This window comes from Ambystoma mexicanum, chromosome 4p (assembly GCF_040938575.1).
Source record: "Ambystoma mexicanum isolate Mex_15411 chromosome 4p, UKY_AmexF1_1, whole genome shotgun sequence".
Taxonomy (NCBI): domain Eukaryota; kingdom Metazoa; phylum Chordata; class Amphibia; order Caudata; family Ambystomatidae; genus Ambystoma; species Ambystoma mexicanum.
Window position 1 is genome coordinate 1,032,867,520 of NC_090927.1, and position 20,517 is coordinate 1,032,888,036.

The following is a 20,517-nucleotide window of genomic DNA, read 5'->3' on the forward strand; positions in this document are numbered from 1 at the left end:
TCCCGTGTACCAGATCCCGGCCTCTTTAAGGACTGCCTATTCATTTGTGCTTCACCTATGGACTTGGTTCTCCTAGTGAGATTCCGTACTACTTACTGTCTACTTTCCTCCGGAGCCTCATCCTTTCTACCATGGAGTTCAGCTTCAGCCGACTGCATTCTCCCAGCATACCAGCTCATTCCTTAGGAGAGTCACGCAGGTCGCTTAGGGGTTTTTTGTGCCTTTTGGCTTTTTCCCCTTCCTGGCGTTCCCGGGAGGAGGCACCGGAAACCCTTCTTGGGTGACACGCTGGCTTCCTTCCGTGGGCGCCCCTACCTACATAAAAAAAGGAGCGACCAAGAAGTAAAGAAAAGAAGGGTACAGGAAGAAGATACAAAGGTGAGGAGTTAGGGGAGGGTGGAGAATCGGATTCTACGTTCTCTGGCGAGGATATCACCGATCCTGGTGACAGTTTTGCAACGCCAAATTGAAGTTGAAATGGCTACGCCACAGCAAGTACAGGAACTTGTAGCAGCAGTCCAGAGCTTAAATGTGGAAATGCAGAATCTCAAGGCCGCCAATGCCACCCTACAGCAACGGATAACGGAGACAGAACGACCTTCCACCGATCTTCCACCGCTCCCCCTTGTGTCGGGCAAGTTTGATGGCACTCCAAAAAAGGTAAAAGAGTTTTTGGATGCGTGCCATTTGCACTTCTCATTCCGCCCTCAGACCTTTTCCTCGGACCATGCCAAGGTGGGGTTTATGATAACACACATGTCAGGTAATTCCCTGGCATGGGCCACTCCGTTGGTGAACCTGCGGGATCCAGTCTTACAGGATTATGATGCTTTCAAGGGTTTGATGCAACAAACCTTTCTACGTACCGAAAGCACCTACTTGGCTTCAGAAGATCTGCTGGACATCCGTCAAGGGAATTCGGATCTGCTAACCTACATTACAACATTCAAACAGGTGGCAGCTGAAGCTGGGTGGCAGGATCAGGCTCAATATGCAATCTTTCGGCGGGGTCTGAGAGAAGACTTAAAGGATGAGCTAGCCAGGATAGAAAGACCTGTATCCTTTGCGGAACTACTTACGGCTACCCTCAGGATAGATTTCCGCCTGACCGAACGACGGATGGAAAGAAGAAAGACCAAGACAAATGCTCCCCCTCTCCTGGAAACACACCTGTCTCCTTCTGTACCCTTCTCACGCTCCTCCAAGGAGGAGCCCATGCAAATTGGGACAGCGCGTGCTCCGCTCACCCCTGAGGAACGCAAACGGTGCAGGGACGGCTGCCTGTGCTTGTATTGCGGAGCTTCTACTCATATGTTACGAGACTGTCCGGAGGTTCCACCCAGAAGGCCGGGAAACGCTCGCCCTCGGTAAGTGTTGGGACTCACTACCGAGGGGCTGGTCCAAGTCCTTACACTTCTCTATCTGTGTCATCTCCTGAAATCCCTGAAGACTCTCGTCTTATGGTGCTCACTGTTACCCTCAAACTAGAATCTACCGAAGTGACCACATTAGCTCTACTGGATTGTGGTGCTGCCGGCAAGTTCATCGACACTCACTGGGCCAAACAAAAAGGTCTTAAAAGAATTGCCAAACAGGAAGATCAGAAGGTTGAAGGAGTGGATGGTGAGCCCTTGAGCTCAGGCATGATCACCCACACCACCGAGGAACTCACCTTGTCGATACAACAGCACACAGAAAAAATTATATTTGACATCATCAGAGCCGCGCACTTCCCCATCATTCTGGGAATCTGCTGGCTACGCAAGCACAACCCCAGCATTGACTGGTCTAAAAATCTATTGAATTTTCAATCTTCATTCTGTAGAGCTGAGTGTTTACCCGAGCCAAGATTCGAAACTGTGAAGACATCTAATAGTTGTGAGACCAAGTCTGTCCATTGCTTGCCCCATTAGCTAAGGCAGTTCTCAGAGGTTGTGACAGAAAAGATACCTATTGAACTACCTCCACACCGGCCTGAGGACTGTTGCATCGAACTAACTCCGGGAGCTTTAGTACCATTCGGCAGAATGTTTCCTCTGTCACTGGAGGAAAAGCAATTTCTCAGAGGTTATCTGGACGGTAACATGGCTAATGGGCTGATCCGACCTTCAAAGTCTCCTGCTGGAGCTTCCTTGTTTTTCGTTTCCAAAAAAGATTCGAAGGACCTAAGACCTTGCATTGATTATCGAGGCTTAAATAAAGTCACTGTTAAGGATCGTTATCCGATGCCTCTGATAACTGAGATCTTGCAAGCCGTCCACGGTGCAACAACGTTTACCAAGCTTGATTTAAGGAACGCCTACCACCTTCTCAGAGTACAGAAAGGAGATGAATGGAAGACTGCCTTCCGGAGTCCGTCCGGGCTCTTTGAGTATCAGGTCATGCCATTTGGGTTGGTTAATGCCCCTTCTATTTTTCAACGGTTTATGGACAGACTGTTCTCCGATTTGTTGTGCCAAACAACTCTAGTGTATCTTGACGATATTCTAGTGTTTTCCAACAATGCCAAAGAACACGAGGAACATGTCAAGGAAGTTTTACGTAGGCTTAAGAACAATCACTTATCAGTCAAACTTGCTAAATGTGTGTTCTCCGCTTCGTCCATACCTTATCTGGGTTATATCTTGTCCAGTCAGGGTATCTCAATGGACCCCAACAAGGTGTCATCCATCCTAGAATGGCCTTCACCCTCTTCAGTGAAAGAAATTCAAAGATTCCTGGGTCTGGCGAACTTCTATTGTAGGTTCATTCCCAATTTCTCCCAGAAGATCCTGCCCATCACTACTCTCCTCAAGAAATCTTCTGAGCCGTTCAGATGGTCGGCTGAGGCCGAGGATAGCTTTGGGGATCTTAAGAACGCCTTTTGTGCTTCACCCATACTACTACAGCCTGACCAGGAGCTGCCCTTCATCCTGGAGACCGACGCCTCTGCTGCTGCCATAGGATCTGTCCTTCTCCAAGAGGTTCGGGGAGTAGAGCATCCTGTCGCCTACTTCTCGAAGACACTTAACACCAGTCAAAGAAACTATTCTGTCATTGAACGAGAATTACTAGCAATGAAATCGGCTTGTGTTGAATGGCGGCAGGGAGGCAGGTATCCATTTACAATCCGGACTGATCACAAGAACCTGCAAGTCCTGAGGCAATTCGAGTGCTACAACACCCGACAGGCCCGATGGGCTCACTTCTTTACCCAATTCGATTTTCACATCACTTATATCCCAGGAAAGATGAATGGCTGGCTGACTCCGTTTCACGGCATTGGGATTACCTACCCGATTCCGAGTCTCCTCGTGAACACATGTTTCCCCGACCCAGAAGTATCGGAATGGTTTCGACGTTCCACAGTCAGGTAAAAGATGAATCGGGAGGGCGCTTTGAAGTAGAGATGGTCTTTATCTGGTCAAGGGTAGACTCTACCTACCCACGCCTGCCTTTCGCAAGATGGCCTTGAACTGGTGTCACGACACAAAACTTGCTGGTCATCGGGGCGGTACAGGCACCCTGGAATTCCTTCGTCGCCACTTCTACTTGCCTAGAATGAGGGAGGACGTGGATCGTTATGTTCAATCCTGTATCATCTGCCTCCGAAGTAAATCCCCTCATCAACGACCTATTGGATTACTCGAACCATGTGCTGTGCCTGACGGCCCCTGCAGCTCAATCTCTACTGATTTCATTGTGGATCTCCCCATCTCACAGGGGTGCACATGTATAATGGTGGTGGTTGATTCATTTACAAAAATGGCTCACTTTTCCCCTTTGCCCGGAGTTCCCACTGCAGCCAACATGGCCGAAGTATTTCTCCAAGACATCTTTATAGACTACACGGTATGCCCTCTAAGATCATCTCTGACAGGGGAAGTCAGTACACCTCTCATTTTTGGAAGGCTCTCTGTGAGCGGACGGGGACTGCATTCTCCCAGCATACCAGCTCATACCAGCTCATTCCTTAGGAGAGTCACGCAGGTCGCTTAGGGTTTTTTTGTGCCTTTTGGCTTTTTCCCCTTCCTGGCGTTCCCGGGAGGAGGCACCGGAAACCCTTTTTGGGTGACACGGTGGCTTCCTTCCGTGGGCGCCCCTACCTACATAAAAAAGAGGAGCGACCAAGAAGTAAAGGAAAGAAGGGTACAGGAAGAAGATACGAAGGTGAGGAGTTAGGGGAGGGTGGAGAATCGGATTCTACGTTCTCTGGCGAGGATATCACCGATCCTGGTGACAATAACATCTTGAGGGACTCTCCAGAAAGGCACGCTGGTTGGTTGTCCTGTGGTTTCAAATTGTGCGCAGATCTCACAATTACAATGATTCAAAAGCCATTTGTACACAAATACTGACTCTCTACATTTACAATGACCCCATGTTACGTAGTGTACGGATGCACATGCTTCTAGCACTGATAGCAAAATGTCCCCAGATGTGTTTTTTAAGAGTTCATTTTGTGACAGATCCATAGTAACTGTTACCAGAAACACAACAAACACATTAAACAAATACATACAATTATCATCTTAAATATTTACAGAACTGTCCTCTGAATACAATCAGCTCTTTATTCGGCTGGCCAAAGGCGGCTCTCTGCCACATGGGCACTCCTCTCAGCAAGATCCTCATTAAGACAAAGCATCTTACTTTCTTTTTTGGGCCTGGGTGTGGCTGAGAGACTTGTCTACAATTCCTCTGGAGTACACTCTTGTCAATGAATTCGAGCCCAAAGGCACTAAAACTGGCACGGATATCAATCACACAACTCAAATGTCCAGTGAGGTTAGTTCGACAAAGCTTTAATAGCAGCACAGCAGGGTGAACACTGGGTCTGACAGAACATAATTCCCAAGCAATGCCAGCATGCCCACTTTACAAAACAAAACATTGCCTTAAATACAATGAGTAAAAGCATTTATTACTTCTTTAAGGAGGATTTCACTCCTTCCAATTAACACAAAACATTTAAAGATTAACACAATGGCCTTCTATGAGGAGGCAGGCAAGCCTGGCTTCCCACGGGCATTCCTAAGTCTTCCAGATATAACCAGCAGAGCAGTGCTCCCTTAGCACCATTAAGATTCACACTTTCTCATCATTCATATTAAATACTCCTGTTAGCAACACATGAATACACATCTGGCACTGTAATCAAGGTTATGCATATTTGTGATCAGACAACGGAAAACGAGTGTTCTCATAATGCATAGTATGTGGTCAAAGTGTCATTTTTTCATCCTGACTGCAGACCTATAATTCAAAATGGAGTGCTCTGTACAGATGTTTAGGCTTGATGCTGAATAAAAAAAAGGCTTAGTCATTCTTGAATCACCATACTCTTCTCACAGTCGTTTGGATTCACTTACAACTACATATGCTCTCAGTTTTCTCCAAGCAATGATTTACCTGCATTTTCCATCCACAATAGCCAACTGACAATTGTCTATTAATATGTAAGCAGAGAGCTTCTTTATTGTCCTTGATAGGATCACAGCCCTATGATTTGAAGAAATCTTATTAGGCCACTGCCCACCTGCACATTCAGCATGACATGTGAGTACTGTAAGAGCTGTGTATTTCAATGGCTGGCTGTTGGGGAAAGAATTCAATTTAATGTCTACAGCCAAATGCATTGTTTCTTAACTAACTGGCCTATACCTAAGCAACCCGGTAAATCCCTGCCAAACAACAGAGTAGAAAGGATTTAGCGAACAGAACACATTGGGCCTCATTACGACCCTGGCGGTAAGGGGTTTACGCCAGCGTTAGCTGCGCTGACCCCTTACCGCCAATTACGAGGTCCCTTAGCGCCATGGAGGTTTTAACACCCGCTTTTAGCGGGTGTTAAAATCCATGGCGCTAAGGGACCATGGAGTTAATTACGCCACCGTAATTTACGGTGGCGTAATTAACGCCTTCCCCACTCCCATTATGCCCTATGGGGCAAAAATGGGAATGGGGAAGGGTAAATGGGGATTGGGGACTTACCGCCCCGCCAAGGTCGGAATGGGGCGGTAAGTCCGCCAACCACCATGGCGTAAACGTAGTTTACGCCATGGTGGTAAAGTCAGGCCCAGGCGGTAATTTACCGCCTGGGTCGTAATGAGGCCCATTATCTTTTAAGATCAAAATGATTTGGAGAGATTAGATTCAGTAAACCCAGTCTCTAAGAACTATTAGTCCTTAAGGTCTACCTGAGCTGTAGAAAATCTGGTAGCCTATGAGACGTATCATAGCTTTAGAACAGCTGCTAGCATGTAAGGACTACCTGAGGTCTAGATGAAATGCTAGCCTCTCAGTACTATCTGAGCTGTTCAACAACTCCTAGCCTGTAAGATCTATCTCTGCTTTGGAAGATTCCATAGAAGCTGCTTAAGGTGAACCCTTGACATGCAGCCTCCCGACTGCAAGACATGAAACTAGACAGGATCACTTATGGCAGTTCAATAAATGCCCACTCAATGTTGGGGTGTTCCGTGTATCAATGAGTACCTGAAGCAGAAATGACCTAATTATTGTACCTTGCTCCCAAATGTGTCTAAAAACATTATGGATTTGAATTCACACCTACAGGTAAAAAGCCGTTGCTCATTAGAGGTTGAACGGGCTCCCCCCCCACCCACCACCTATTAGGTCGTTGTACACACATAGTGGGTTCCTGTGCACGGTTGGCACTGCATTATAAACACAAGGGCACTCTCTTGTTTCTCTTTCTTATTAAAATAAAGTCAATATATCATAACTACTCTAATTATGAGGCCTCCACGGACCGCCCACCGCCTGCAGCAATGAGAAATGTTTGGGGCTATTCCTTATGCATTGCATGGAGATGCCAGCCCTACAATTTTCTGTGTTACTGTGCACGAGAACTCGTGTGGCAAAGCAGGGCCCGCTCTCTGTTTATTGAAACTCATGGTTCATGTAAGTCCGTATTAATTGGGTCAGCTTCATAGCGTCAACGTCAAATTCTCCCGGGTAGTGTTCATCGAAAATGTGATCATTGTACTTGCCGCAAAAAGAGCAGCTTGTCATTAAAGCATTGCACACAGTAACACCTGTTAGACCACTTTGCATCGAAATCCTGAATGTATCATTTTCTTTTTTTCAAAAGGATTCAGAAACGCTATTAGCAGAATACCAGCACCATCCGCACCCTAATACTGGGCCTTCTCATAGATTCAAGAAGTAGGGCTCGCCATAGAACGATTCTATCGTGATCACCAAAGTGTTCCCAGCAACCTCGTTTTCAAGACAACACTGCTTTATAACTTTAGCAGAGGAAGTAATTTATCAAATACGTCCTTACTTATTATTTTTTTTACACACATTCACCAGTTTAATTGCAAAAGGAGTTCAATGTTTTGCCTTCAACCCTGTGGTCGAAGTGAGAGGGAGCAGTTGGGAGCGGTGCTCATCTACTTTTTAAAATTAAGTTTTACTGTTCCTATACTTTTATTTTTAAAAGAAACCATTCCAGAATGGTTTTGTTTTAAAGTAAAAGTGCAGGGAGAAGTTGAACATTGCACTTCAGTGCACTACACTGAACATCCCCTTAAACAGACAGTGGGCCTCATTACAAGTACTCCGGTCCGGAATTAACACTGCCGGTAAAACCATACCGGCACCGTTTCCATGTCCGCCCAATCATGACCCGCGGCCCCGGTAATAGCACCACCCTAAACCGCCACCGCGGAAATAGGGTTCCCGTTAAGTCCGTCTGCACGGAAACCCCTCCGTTACCGTCAACACGAAACACTACGAGCATCACAACTAGCGCGGACACGGAAATACCGGCAAAAAAATGGCGTAAATACCGTGACCACGGTGGCGGAACTGTGGCGTTATACACTGCCTGCTGAACTGAATCAGGGCACAGGTGCACCAAATCAGCCCAGCTGGACCTAGCAGGCCACTGGGAGCCTACAAAAGGGCCACACCCAGCCCAACACAACACAGAACCATGCAGGCAGCAGGTCTAGTAGCACTGGGACTGGGCCTACTCAACCAACAGGCAGCACTGCACATGGTGGCAGTAATGGCACAGAGGAGGAGGCGTAGGCGGAGGAGGCGCAGGCGGCAACTAGCCAACCCTGCAGCTATGGCAAACCCCATTGCCCAGCCAGCCCGACCCCGCCGCCAGCCAGCAATACCACGCATCAGGGCCTCACCCTGGAACCTCACCCCAGGACAGATCCACACACTATACCGGCTGGACCGTGCAACAATCCTGCACATCACCGCCATGATTGAGGACAACATCAGCAGCCTAATTGACACCCCCACCGCCACCCCCCCCCTCTTGAAGGTTGTCTCAGTACTGCATTTTCTTGGCACTGGCACCTATCAACACACGGTTGGTGAGCTGCACGGCATATCACAACCCTGTTTCTCCAAAATCCTGGTACAGGTACTGGATGCCCTGTTGCGCCATGTGTCGGAACACATAGCCCTACCCCGCACCCTCCCCGAGGTCATTGCCACCAAGTTGGCCTTCCATGCCATAGCAGGCATGCCAAATTGCATAGGCGCAGTTGACTGCACCCACGTCGAGCTGACAGTACCACATGCAATTGAGGCGGTGTTCCGCAATAGGAAACAGTATCACTCTTTGAATGTCCAGATGGTTTGTGATGCCATGCAACTGATTACACACTGCTGCGCACGTTTCCCAGGCTCATCACATGACTCAATGGTACTGCGGAATTCCACGTTGCCACGGTACATGGAACGCTATGCCAGACAAAGCACATGGCTATTGGGTGAGTACAGCTGACGAGCTACAACCCTGTCGGAGTGGTGTGTGTGTGTCCAGACCAATGAGCATTGTGAGTGTGCCGCTGTGACCGCACATGCATCACCCCCCTTCCATCTACCAAATACACAGCGGATGCCAAACATCATGAAGGAAGACATGACAGGGCACCACAATGTGCCCGTGCACACGCTGGCACAGCCAATCCCGTCACTGTCCCATGAACCCTGTGCCACTGCAGACACCCACCCTCAATTGAAACACTGCCTCAAAAAGCACGAGAGGCGTGTAAATGAGACAACGTGTATTTACTACTTCCGTACAGTGGAGTCACTCTGCCATGTGTGGACAGGACTGCACCGTGACATGCACACAATCAAATGTCACCCGCAGGGCACAGTAAACATGCAAGTTAATGTGTAGGCCCATATGCAGTCAGCGACATACATCGTGATGCCCAAAACATACCTCCATACACTGCATGGTACATATGCATGAATGAATGATGATACAAGAATGCACAGCAGCAGATGAGGACATGATGCCACAAACACTGACATGTTCCCCCATCTACAGCCCATGTAGGTGATGCGGGATATGCACTCACGCCATGGGTGATGACACCTGTACAGAGACCAAGGAACAGGCATGAAGAGGCATACAATAGGGCACATATCCGCACACGTGGAATGATTGAGAGGACATTTGGACTGCTGAAGGCCCGTTTCCGCTGTCTGAGCAGATCTGGCGGATCACTGCTGTACAGCCCAGTGAAGACGGGTAAAATCACGCTCGTATGTGCCATGCTGCACAATATATGTCTGCGCAGGAACATCCCAATGCCACCAGACGCAGATGAGGAAGATGGGGATGGGGATGGAGATGAGGATGGGGATGGAGATGGGGATGGGGATGGAGATGGGGATGGGATGGCACCGCCTCCCCCTGGGGGTCCACATGATGGCCAGAGAGCACGGGATGCCCTGATTCGCATTTACTTTTGAGTCACAGCACATTCACAGAAATGCACGAACATGGTGACGACAATGAATTAATAGTTGCACTGCAAAATAAATGATCAATGTCCACAGATGTATGTCTTGATTTGAAATGGTGATGTATTGATGTAATAACAACAGGGAAGGAGGTGCATTGGTTAGGGAAGCTGTACACCCGGGGCCACCCACCACCCAAACGTGCCCACCCCCACCCAGAGCCCATTGTTCAAACCCCCAAAACTACCTACCCCACACCCAAACGTGCCCACCCCTCTCACACCCTTGTAGTCCACATGTGTCCTGCACTGCCCCACACACATGCCATCACTTCCGTGTGCGCTTCTGTGCCTGTGCAACCTTGCCCGAGGGACCCGTTAGCCTACTCAAGCGCCTCCTTGGACTGACAGCAGTGGAGCTGGATGGGGTGGTTGTGTTTGATTGGCCAGAATCTGGGATTGAGGGCATCCGTGCCAGATTTGCCTGTTGGCCAACCAACATGGCCTCTACAAGCCTGGAGGTGTGGTCGTTGCCCTCCCGCACATGGCGTGCAAGGGTTACTATAGTGCTCGCAAAGCGTCCGATGGACCTCGACAGGCGACGCACTGAGGTGCTGTAGCTCTCCCTCTGCAGCCTGGATTCCTCTAGCTGCCTCTCCACCAGCTGGGTGAGGGTAGCCTGCTGGTCCTCCATCCGCTGCATGCGGGCATTCAGTTCGGCCATGGATGGGGTGGGCGACCTCATGGGACTCCCCAGTGAAGTGGGGCTGAACCCCAGCTCATGGAAGGTGCCCAGGTCTTCCAATGTGGGCATCTCCCCCTGTGGCCCCGTTTCCGAGTGCTCTTGCGGGGCACTGTTATCACTGCAGGCCGCCCCCTCTGCAGTGCTGCTGCCTTCGGTGTTGTGTTGGGTGGCCATGATAGGTTCCCGTGGCACCTGTCTAGACTCAGCCAGTGTGGAGACGGTGGGGATGTCGGTGGTGGTGGGCCGCACATCTGTAGTGGCTGGTAATGTGGCCAGAGGTGCAGAACTGCCGGCAGCATCCTCCTGTGTGGTGGCGGTGGCTTGTGTACTTGCCGGTGCAGATTGGCTGGCCTGTTGTGCAGTATCACTGTCACTTGAAACGGCTGTGGGGACACAAAGGGCATGCAATTAGTGTTGTTGTGGTGGCAGATGGGTGCCTCACATGCGTCATTAAGATTGTACATTGAATAGTGTTAGTCACATGCATCTGATTGCTGGTGTATGCATTCTGTGATATTGGTTGCCATACGGATCACGATGGGTCTTTTGGCCCACACATGCACTGCCTGGGGGGGGGGGTTGTTAATGGGTCCTTTGGCCCACACATGCACTGCCTGGGGGGGGTTGTTAATGGGTCCTTTGGCCCACACATGCACTGCCTGGGGGGGTTGTTAATGGGTCCTTTGGCCCACACATGCACTGCCTGGGGGGGGGGGGGGTTGTTAATGGGTCCTTTGGCCCACACATGCTCTGCCTGGGGGGGGGGTTGTTAATGGGTCCTTTGGCCCGCACATGCACTGCCTGGGGGGGGGGGTTGTTAATGGGTCCTTTGGCCCAGTACTCACAACTGCATATTTACATGTGGCATTCATGTTTGGGCACTTACCGGCATCTGCAGGTGGGCTCACTCCTGCCTCAGCCTGCCCGATCCCATGGATTCCCTCTAGGTGGAGGACGCTGATGCAACGCTCCTCCCATGCTTGCAGCCTCAGTGGGGAAGGGGAACCTCCACCTGTCCCTCTGCTGCGTTGGCGGTGCGTGGAAATGAGGTTGCGTACCCTCAGCCTCAGGTCGTCCCACCGCTTGTGCCAGTCCTTCACGCTCCTCACTGCCACGCCCACAGCGGTGCACTTGTGTGCAGCTTCGGCCCACACCTCCTTCCTCCGCTGCTGTGTGGCACGCCGTTGGTCGGCGCTGAACAGCATCTCCGCATTGTCCACAATGTGCTCCACCAAGACGGTTAGCTCCGCCTCGCTGAAGCGCTGTTTGCGCTGCCTCTGAGCAGGAATCCTGGCAGACATGCTGGTGGTCCCTTTTGGCTTCTCAGAGTTAGGATTGTGCTTGTGCTGGCTCTGGATGGCAATGGATTGTGCTTTTATATGATGGCCGCCTCTCTGTTTCCTGTTTTGGCGATCATGGTATTTCCGGTTCCGTGTCCGTGGCGGCGGAGGCGGAAACGGGTTTTGCGCCACTTGTGGCTGCGTTATTTCCATTTCCGTGGGGTTTTCCGTGACGGTGGTAACAACGTTTCCGAGTCCGTGTGGTGCGCGCGACCGACAGCGTGTAATCGGACGGTTTTTCCGCAACCTTGCGGACACGGAAACGTTTTTACCGCCGTCACGGATTTTGCACGGTCCCGGACTGGCAGGTTGTAATGAGGCCCAGTGTCTTTGTTTAGGTGTTTGAATGGTGCACGAAAGAGGGCATGACGGTGGGGTTTCTGGAGAGCCGGGATAGGCCAGCAGGGAACATAGTTCAACTTCTTTTCGTACACTTCAACCACTGCTTCAACCAATTCAAGGGACAGAATGAATATTGAACGTAGCACTGAAAGTAAGCAAACGATGGCAGGCGCCAAATAGCAGAACCGGTATACAGCTCCATGTTTCTCTGCCAGATATGCCTGAGTGGGGGAGAGGGCAAGTGAGCAAGTCCTCGGTGAGTTCCTCCGAATGACCTACACAGTGCATGCAAGAGGTGATAAATAGAGCCCGCTGTGTTGCGGGCTGAGTTCTGCGTTGGGGCAGTGCAGACAGGCGAGGCGCCTGACTTCTTGCCAAGGTATTTATTTACGTGCTGCGTCATACTAAATATCAAATCCGCGTTTGGGGACTGAAGCAGTAGAAGCACACTCCAAGGGGTGAGACCAGGGGGACTTATTCTGCTTCTCGTCTGACAAGATCTGAAATCCTCTTGCAGGGAAGTGATATAATCCCCCCTGTGACTGCAACAGTTATTTGACCTTGGGATAAAACGTGCTTGCTCGAAAAGGCTCTATGGCATACTAGAGACGTTCAAATCTTTAACGCAAGGCACACACAGGCAGGGGGAACAAATCAATTTAAGCATTGCATTTCCTCAAATTCATATGTATAAATTATTATACCTTAAATACTCCTGTGCATCTAGCGTGATTGTTTCAATATCTTGGACGGGAATTGCCAGGCTCAGCGCTCTGGCTCTGAATGTCTTAATTATCAGAGCAAATTAACTTCACAGGTCAATTGCTAAAATGGAATTCGTGCCAAGAGAATGGTTGTCACTTAAGCAGTTACAGGATGGCGACTGCAGCCCTTGCAAGCGCTGCTGCATTTCAGCAGCAGCACTGAGCAGTCAGCCCGGTAGAATATATCTAGGACAAAAGAGCATCTAAATTCATTTGAAAACATAATTCACGATTTTAATTTGTAAAATCATTTAAAATGGCCTCCTCTGGCCACTGAGCAGCACTAAACGCAATTAATTTGGAACATAAACTATCAACTCGAACAAACAATACATCATGTTCCATTGCATTAGGATTTCGCCTTGCACTCAGGAGGGACTTCTGGGAAAATGGCATCTGGGCAGACACCGAGAAAAGCCTCCAGCTAGTGATTTATTTAATCAATAACGTGAAATAAGAACAAGGTCTGGCTAGAGCTGAAAACTATATTTTAAAAAATAAAACTCACGTTAAAGGTGCAAGAGCCTGTTTGACATCCACATTAATACTGATAAAAGAGACATTAGGGGCCTCATTAGGAGTTTGGAGGTAACCATGGCGCTATTAGCGCCATGGCTGCCTCCAAATACATACCGACTCCGCCCTGGTGAATGGAGCTATTACCGCCCCATTCCAAGGATGGCGGGGGCGGTAATTCCCCATTCACCAGGGCCCTTCCCCATTCCCATTTGAGCCCCCATAGGGCTCAATGGGAATGTGGAAGGCGCTAATAAGGGTACCGCAAATTGCTGTACCGTTATTAGCACCAAAGTCCCTTTGCGGGTCCCGTCCTTAACGCCTGGTAAAACCAGGCGTTACGGAACGACCCGCAAAGGGAACTCCTAATAGGGCGGTAAGGGATTACCGGTGCCTTTACCGGTACCGGTAATCCCTTACCGCCCGGGTCGTAATGAGGCCATAGGTGTTAATAAAAGAACAAGAACAACACAAATGACAGTGAGCCAGCCACCAATGCTATTCTGTGTCGGTTACTTAGCACCTTCATGTGACTCGCCAAGTCTCTGGAGGATAGCTCATGGGCAACGTACTTGCCTTAGAAACAAGACAACATTGAGCAACACAGGTCCGATCTCCGGGTCCGCCCTTATAAACCTCTGGGTATTAAGGGCAGTTAGAAATATCATATCATATAAAGCCAGCATTTCATTGAAAGAGAAGGCTGTCAGGTTACAGATTTCCTAAAGTAACCTTTTTTGTTGTAACATGATTTGAAGATCTCCTGCAATAATTACGTGACACACATTCAGACAGGTGTGGTTTCCTTTTTTGTGTGTGCTTTCCATAGGACGCCATTAGAAAGTTAACGATTTTGTATGGCTTGCATAGGATGCTATTAGAAACAATGTTCTTAAACAACAGAGATGACATAACAATAGGGGATACAGCATTTTCTGCGGCAGGCATTTTTTCCACTTTTTTGATATGCTGTGGGGTGAGGAGCGTGGGACCTTGGTATTTTATGTTAAATATAATTTCCTCCTTAATACACTGTGAACCCCCTGAAATGGTGGTCCATGTGAAACGCCCATGGGAGAGCCCCATACACAACACACAATACAATAGTGATAGCTTCCAAATGATGGGTAGATTCTGCTTAGGAGTTTAGGGTGGCAATATAGACCACTCCAGTTTTGCTCTCTTGGTCTGTCAGAGGCCAATCAGAACCCCTCTGTTGAACATATCCCTACAGTTGAGTAACTGTTCCGAAAAAGTTGGGGGGGACATGACATCTGAAGAAAAGGTGCCCCAGCCAAATGAATGGGGACAAAATGGTGTCCCATGAAAGTTGGGGGGGACAAACACGCCTGTCCCCCCCTAAAACTATGCCCATGTATCCTTTTGCTCATTTATTAATCTATATTATTTTCCAAATGTTATTTCCTATGAAGTCGAACCTCATGTTCCACTGCTGGTTTTGTCGCGGTTTATTATGTGTTCACGCTCAATTCAGGGAGTCCTTTCCTCACAATGGATGTGGCGTGCAATAAAGCACTTTTAGTTTTTGTTAGGTTCAATGTGGTAAGGCCTCTAACCCGTCTTGCACCCACCCCGAAAAAGTACCCAAGGCCACAGTGGACTAGGAACCAAGCCGGTGTGTCTGAATATATATATATATATATATATATATATATATATATATATATATATATATATATATATATATATATATATATGTATATATATATATATATATATATATGTATATATATATATATATATATATATATATAGATCAGTGAAAAAAACTTTGTTAAAGGGACGTTATGGTTAAGTTGCGCTACTAAAAACCTATGAAATTCAGTGAAAAAACTTTGTTAAAGGGACGTTATGGTTCCAAGTAAAACCGAAAAACCCTTCAAATTCGCCAGTTATGGTAAGCTAAGCAACCATAACTCGCGCCACCACCGTGCACTGCTAAGACTAACACCCAGGACATCAAAGATGACATCACAAATGTCATTGATGACATCACTGATGACATCACATGTCTGGCTCACTATTTTCTCTTTTGCTGATATATCTAGGCCACATGGTTTTCTTCAGTAACAGTCAGAAACTAAGAATTTTATTTTATTTGTAGACATATCCTTCTAGTAGGTTCTTACAGTAATTCCTTTAGAGTACAGTCACATCATATGAAACATGTACATATGGGAAAACACAAGCTTGAAAGACAGCAATCCTTTTTGTGCATAAAGATAATCACTAGACTTATGAGCACTTTCTGATACTTCTGTTGTTTTTTTTTATGGCTGTACTTTCCCTGTATATGGTCATATTTGTATACATTGTACTCACACTACTTTCCTTAGGGTCCAATCACATCAAGTGATACATATACATAGGGTAAATAGCAGCTTTGAAACAGAGCAATCATTTTTTGCATGAAACTAATCAGTTAAGTTATGAATTGTTTCTGCTACTACTTGTGCTTTTTTGCTAACTTCACTTTCCCTGTATATACCCATATTGGTATGTGTTCTTGTGTCTTTGTGTTTTGTCTATAGTAATGCAATTATGTAATACATGGGTTTTATTAGCTACTTATTACATATTTCACAGTACACAAAAATCTATTAAGAAAACAATTATCATTTCATTATTCAACATATTAACATTATGAATATCATACCTTCATCTTGTACGCTGCACACAATGTTATGTTTCTGTATGAGTAGCTTAGTATACTAGATAGAACCCCATAATAGGATGCTATTTATATCAATGCATCGTTCAATGCACTTATTAGGGTATATTTCTTAGCAATGATTCTTGACACTTTTTTCGCAACATAATAAGAATCCCTTCTACACATATTTCATGAGAAGTACATACACATGTGATGTCATCAGTGATGTCATCAATGACATTTGTGATGTCATCTTTGATGTCCTGGGTGTTAGTCTTAGCAGTGCACGGTGGTGGCGCGAGTTATGGTTGCTTAGCTTACCATAACTGGCGAATTTCAAGGGTTTTTCGGTTTTACTTGGAACCATAACGTCCCTTTAACAAAGTTTTTTCACTGAATTTCATAGGTTTTTAGTAGCGCAACTTAACCATAACGTCCCTTTAACAAAGTTTTTTTCACTGAATTTCATAGGTTTTTAGTAGTGCAACTTAACCATAACGTCCCTTTAACAAAGTTTTTTTCACTGAATTTCATAGGTTTTGAGTAGCGCAACTTAACCATAATGTCCCTTTAACAAAGTTTTTTCACGGAATTTCATAGGTTTTAGTAGCAAAACTTAACAATAATGACTTTGACTTTATATACATGTCATATGGAACTGACTAGATCTCTTCTTATGAACTTGATGTCCGCGAACTTATTTAATGTTCGCGGACATGTTCGGAGAACAGTACCACTACCTAAAAACTGTGGGGGGGGGGGGTGATTTGGGGGGGTATGTTTGATTGTTATATCATAATATAAGAACATTTAACAAATTCAAAAAGCAGCACACAAACACATTATATATAGTAATACATAAGAAATGTAACCCATATATGTAACACACTAACCATTCATTTATGTTATGAAATGGAATATACCACAAGAACATAAATTGGCTTCCAACATAATTACCTCACAGACACAACAGAACTGAGAACAAGACCAGACCCACTGAATACATAGGACTTATCTTACCATAAATAGTAAGTGTACTTCATTTTACTCATATATTTATAAACTTTCTGTATTAGATTAAAAAATATATTATCTTTTCTTTTTTTTTCTCACAGAAATGTCTAGTACTCTGGAATGGCTAGAGGACAATTTCCCACATGAAGAAATGTCACAAGATAGTGAAACTAATGGTAAACACTTTATAATATAAACCATTTAAATATTATTATTTTGTATACATTTAACATATATATATTTTTTTTATACAGAGCATAACAAAATAGAAACTACCTCTGAAGAAGCTGTTATGGAAAACACGCTTGACAACATAAAAGAAAAAATTGATTTACTGTTGACCAATTTTAATAATTTGAAAACTTTTGTTGAAGATCATTTTAAAACAAAAACGTCATACCATTGCCCCACATGTACTTGTCCCTCCTCACCATATCCCAGTCAATTATCCCCAAACCCTCTCCATAATCCAAAACGTTTTGATGAGATTTCCATCCCTTCCTCACCTAATACTAATCATGTTGAAACCCCAAATTCTCCTGTTTTTGTTTCTGTTTCTGCCTCACCTTCTCTGTCATAAATTATTAATATATGTTAAATAAAGTTTAATTTTTATATTGTATTGTGAACAGTTTCCGTTTTTTTTTTAAAAACAATAAAAGTGTCCGCGGACAGTGCGAGTGTTCTGAAATGTTCGTACATAAACGAAAATGGAGGTGTCCTGAAGAACACCACACCTGTTCGTTCTGTTCGCTAGCAAGTTGAAACTGTTCTAAGAACACAAGTGGTGTCCTGAAATGTTTGTAAAGAAACAAAAATTAAAGTGTTCTAAAGAACACTATATCTGTCCGTAATGTTCGCTATCAACTTAAAACTGTCCTAAGAACACAATCGGTGTCCTGAAATGTTCGAAAATACACAAAAATGATGTGTCCTGAACAACAGTACAACTGTTCGTAGTGTTCACTACCCAATTGAAAGTGTTCTAAGAACACAATTGGTGTCCTGAAATATTCGTACATAAACTAAATTACACGTGTCCTGAAGAACACTATATCTGTCCTTACTGTTCGCTACCAAGTTTAAACTGTTCTAAGAACACACGCGGTGTCCTGAAATATTTGTTTCACGTGTGACGCACTTTTAATTACTTCAGAACCTGAACAGTGTCCGTAGGACATCAATGCGCATGCGCTAACCAATCTCCGTGCACTTGGTGTCCTGCGGAGAGGCACTTCCTTCGCAGACTAGTTCGCAAACAGATCATATGACCGCGCCCACGCTCATCTTGTGTCCTGAAATGCGGACACTGTTCGTGTTCCCGAACAATTTAAAAGTACATTTTCAGTTAATCCATAATATTTTTCAATAAAATCTCACCATGCCACAAGTCCCACATAGCAATCTTGAGTTTCTATATACCTTTTGAAACTTTCCGATCCTTTTTTTGTGTTCGATCTGTCCGTGCACAGTGCGCATGTCCGCGGACCGCACACAAGCACCCCTATAAAAGACCACGCCCAAGAGCTTATTCCCATTGTGTTTCTGGCTATTCTTCAGAACACAGTGATTTTTGCTGCCACCTGCAGACTACACCATCATCGACATGGCATCCTTGGCTGCTGAACTGCCACTTGGTGCTGCACCTGCTTCAGCACCACCACCACCCCCTCCACCATCACCACCTCCCCAAGGGCCTGAAGAGGGGAACAGGACTGAGGATGCTGAGGAGGAAGAAGAGGATGATGAGAATGAGGTAGAGGAAATCCCTACTACCCGCACTAGGCGTGAGTCTTGGGTGTGGCGGTTATTTACCATTCATGGGAATGGTCCTAAGGCTCATGCGAACCATGTTACCTGCAATGAGTGCAAAATGATACTCAGTCGCGGGAAGCACGGTAACTACAGCTTTGGGACCACTACTATGAAGCGACACCTGAGGTCATTTCACTCTGGGGCTATTCGCAGCGTTGTACCTTGCGAAGAACGTAGTAGGTTGATTTCCTCTACTTCATCCTCTGTTTCTGATCCTGTCACCACAAGGACCACCTCTGTGGGACAGCGTCTTTCTCAAGCTGCCTCACAGACCATACAGAATGCTGATGACCCTTACCTTTCGAGGGTCACAGTTGTATGTATGTACTGTGACACAGTACTCTGCAGGGGGGAGCGACTTCGGAGTGCTTTTGAGACTATCGTCTCAGAGCACGAGAAGACCTGCTCACTACCCAAATAAAACCCACTCTACATCTTCCTCTCTCAGCTCGCCCTTTCTTATCTCTGTGGTTGGTGTCCCCCCCTTTACCCTCCTTTACCCTCCTCTCCTAGTGTGTCATGTCTGAAAAACCAAAAAAAATACAAATTTACAGAAATAAAAAAAAAAATAAGGCTCTTTTCAGAGCCGCCTTTCCCATTTAAAAAATAGAAGTGAAAATAAATGAAGCAGGGCTCTTTGTATTTTTTAGAAGTCCGCGAACAGTTCGCGAACATTAAAAAAATTGGGTTACTACTCCATCACAAACATTGTAATTTTCTCTGGAAAGAAGTGGTGGCTCTGAAAAGAGCCTTTGGGTGGTGTTTGTAAGTCAAAAATTGTAAATGCTTAACATCTACTTCAAAATCGTTGTTGTAATTCCAAAAAAGGTCGCAATGCATTTTGTACATTTCTCAGAAAAATCTGATTGCCAGCATAAGTAAGATGGACTCCATCTCTGCGAAAAATGTATGTACTACAAAACATAATATTTTCATTGTGAAAAGAAGACATGCCAAAATCTCTTAGAAAGCCACAAACAGCCTTATTAACATTGCGCCTTGCTTTTTCCATTTGTGGACCAAATGAAGAAGAATGAAGCCACATTTGTCTCTGCGCAATCCGTGAAAATATCCCTTAAGAATTAGGAAACATGTCCATAACCTTCCTCAGTCCTTCTTTCATAGCAAATTGCAAAAAAATTCCAGTCACATGCCCTAAACCGTTCCCTCCACAATGAATTACAATTATGTCTGGATGTTGCTCTCTCTCCAAAGTAGCACAGAGAGGTAGCAAATCCAACCACTTCATTCCACGTACTCCATGCCAGTGTACTTCCAATGTGGGAATCCAAGATCTAAAGCTACTCCACAGCTTTCTGCATGCACCTTCAACCAATGTATCCACGAATCTCCTAAAATCCAAACAATCTGTTTTCTGAAACACTCAGTCATAGCTATCTTTTGTTCTCTCAGCAAAAAGAGTATCTCAGAAAATCTCTCCTGGCACAACACACCCACCAAACTTTCCTGACCAATCCCTTTCAGTGCTTATTCTCATTTGCATTACTTCTGAACCCAAAAATCCCCGGATGTAACTCCCGATGTCCTGGAACTACCGCCATGTCCGCGGACATAT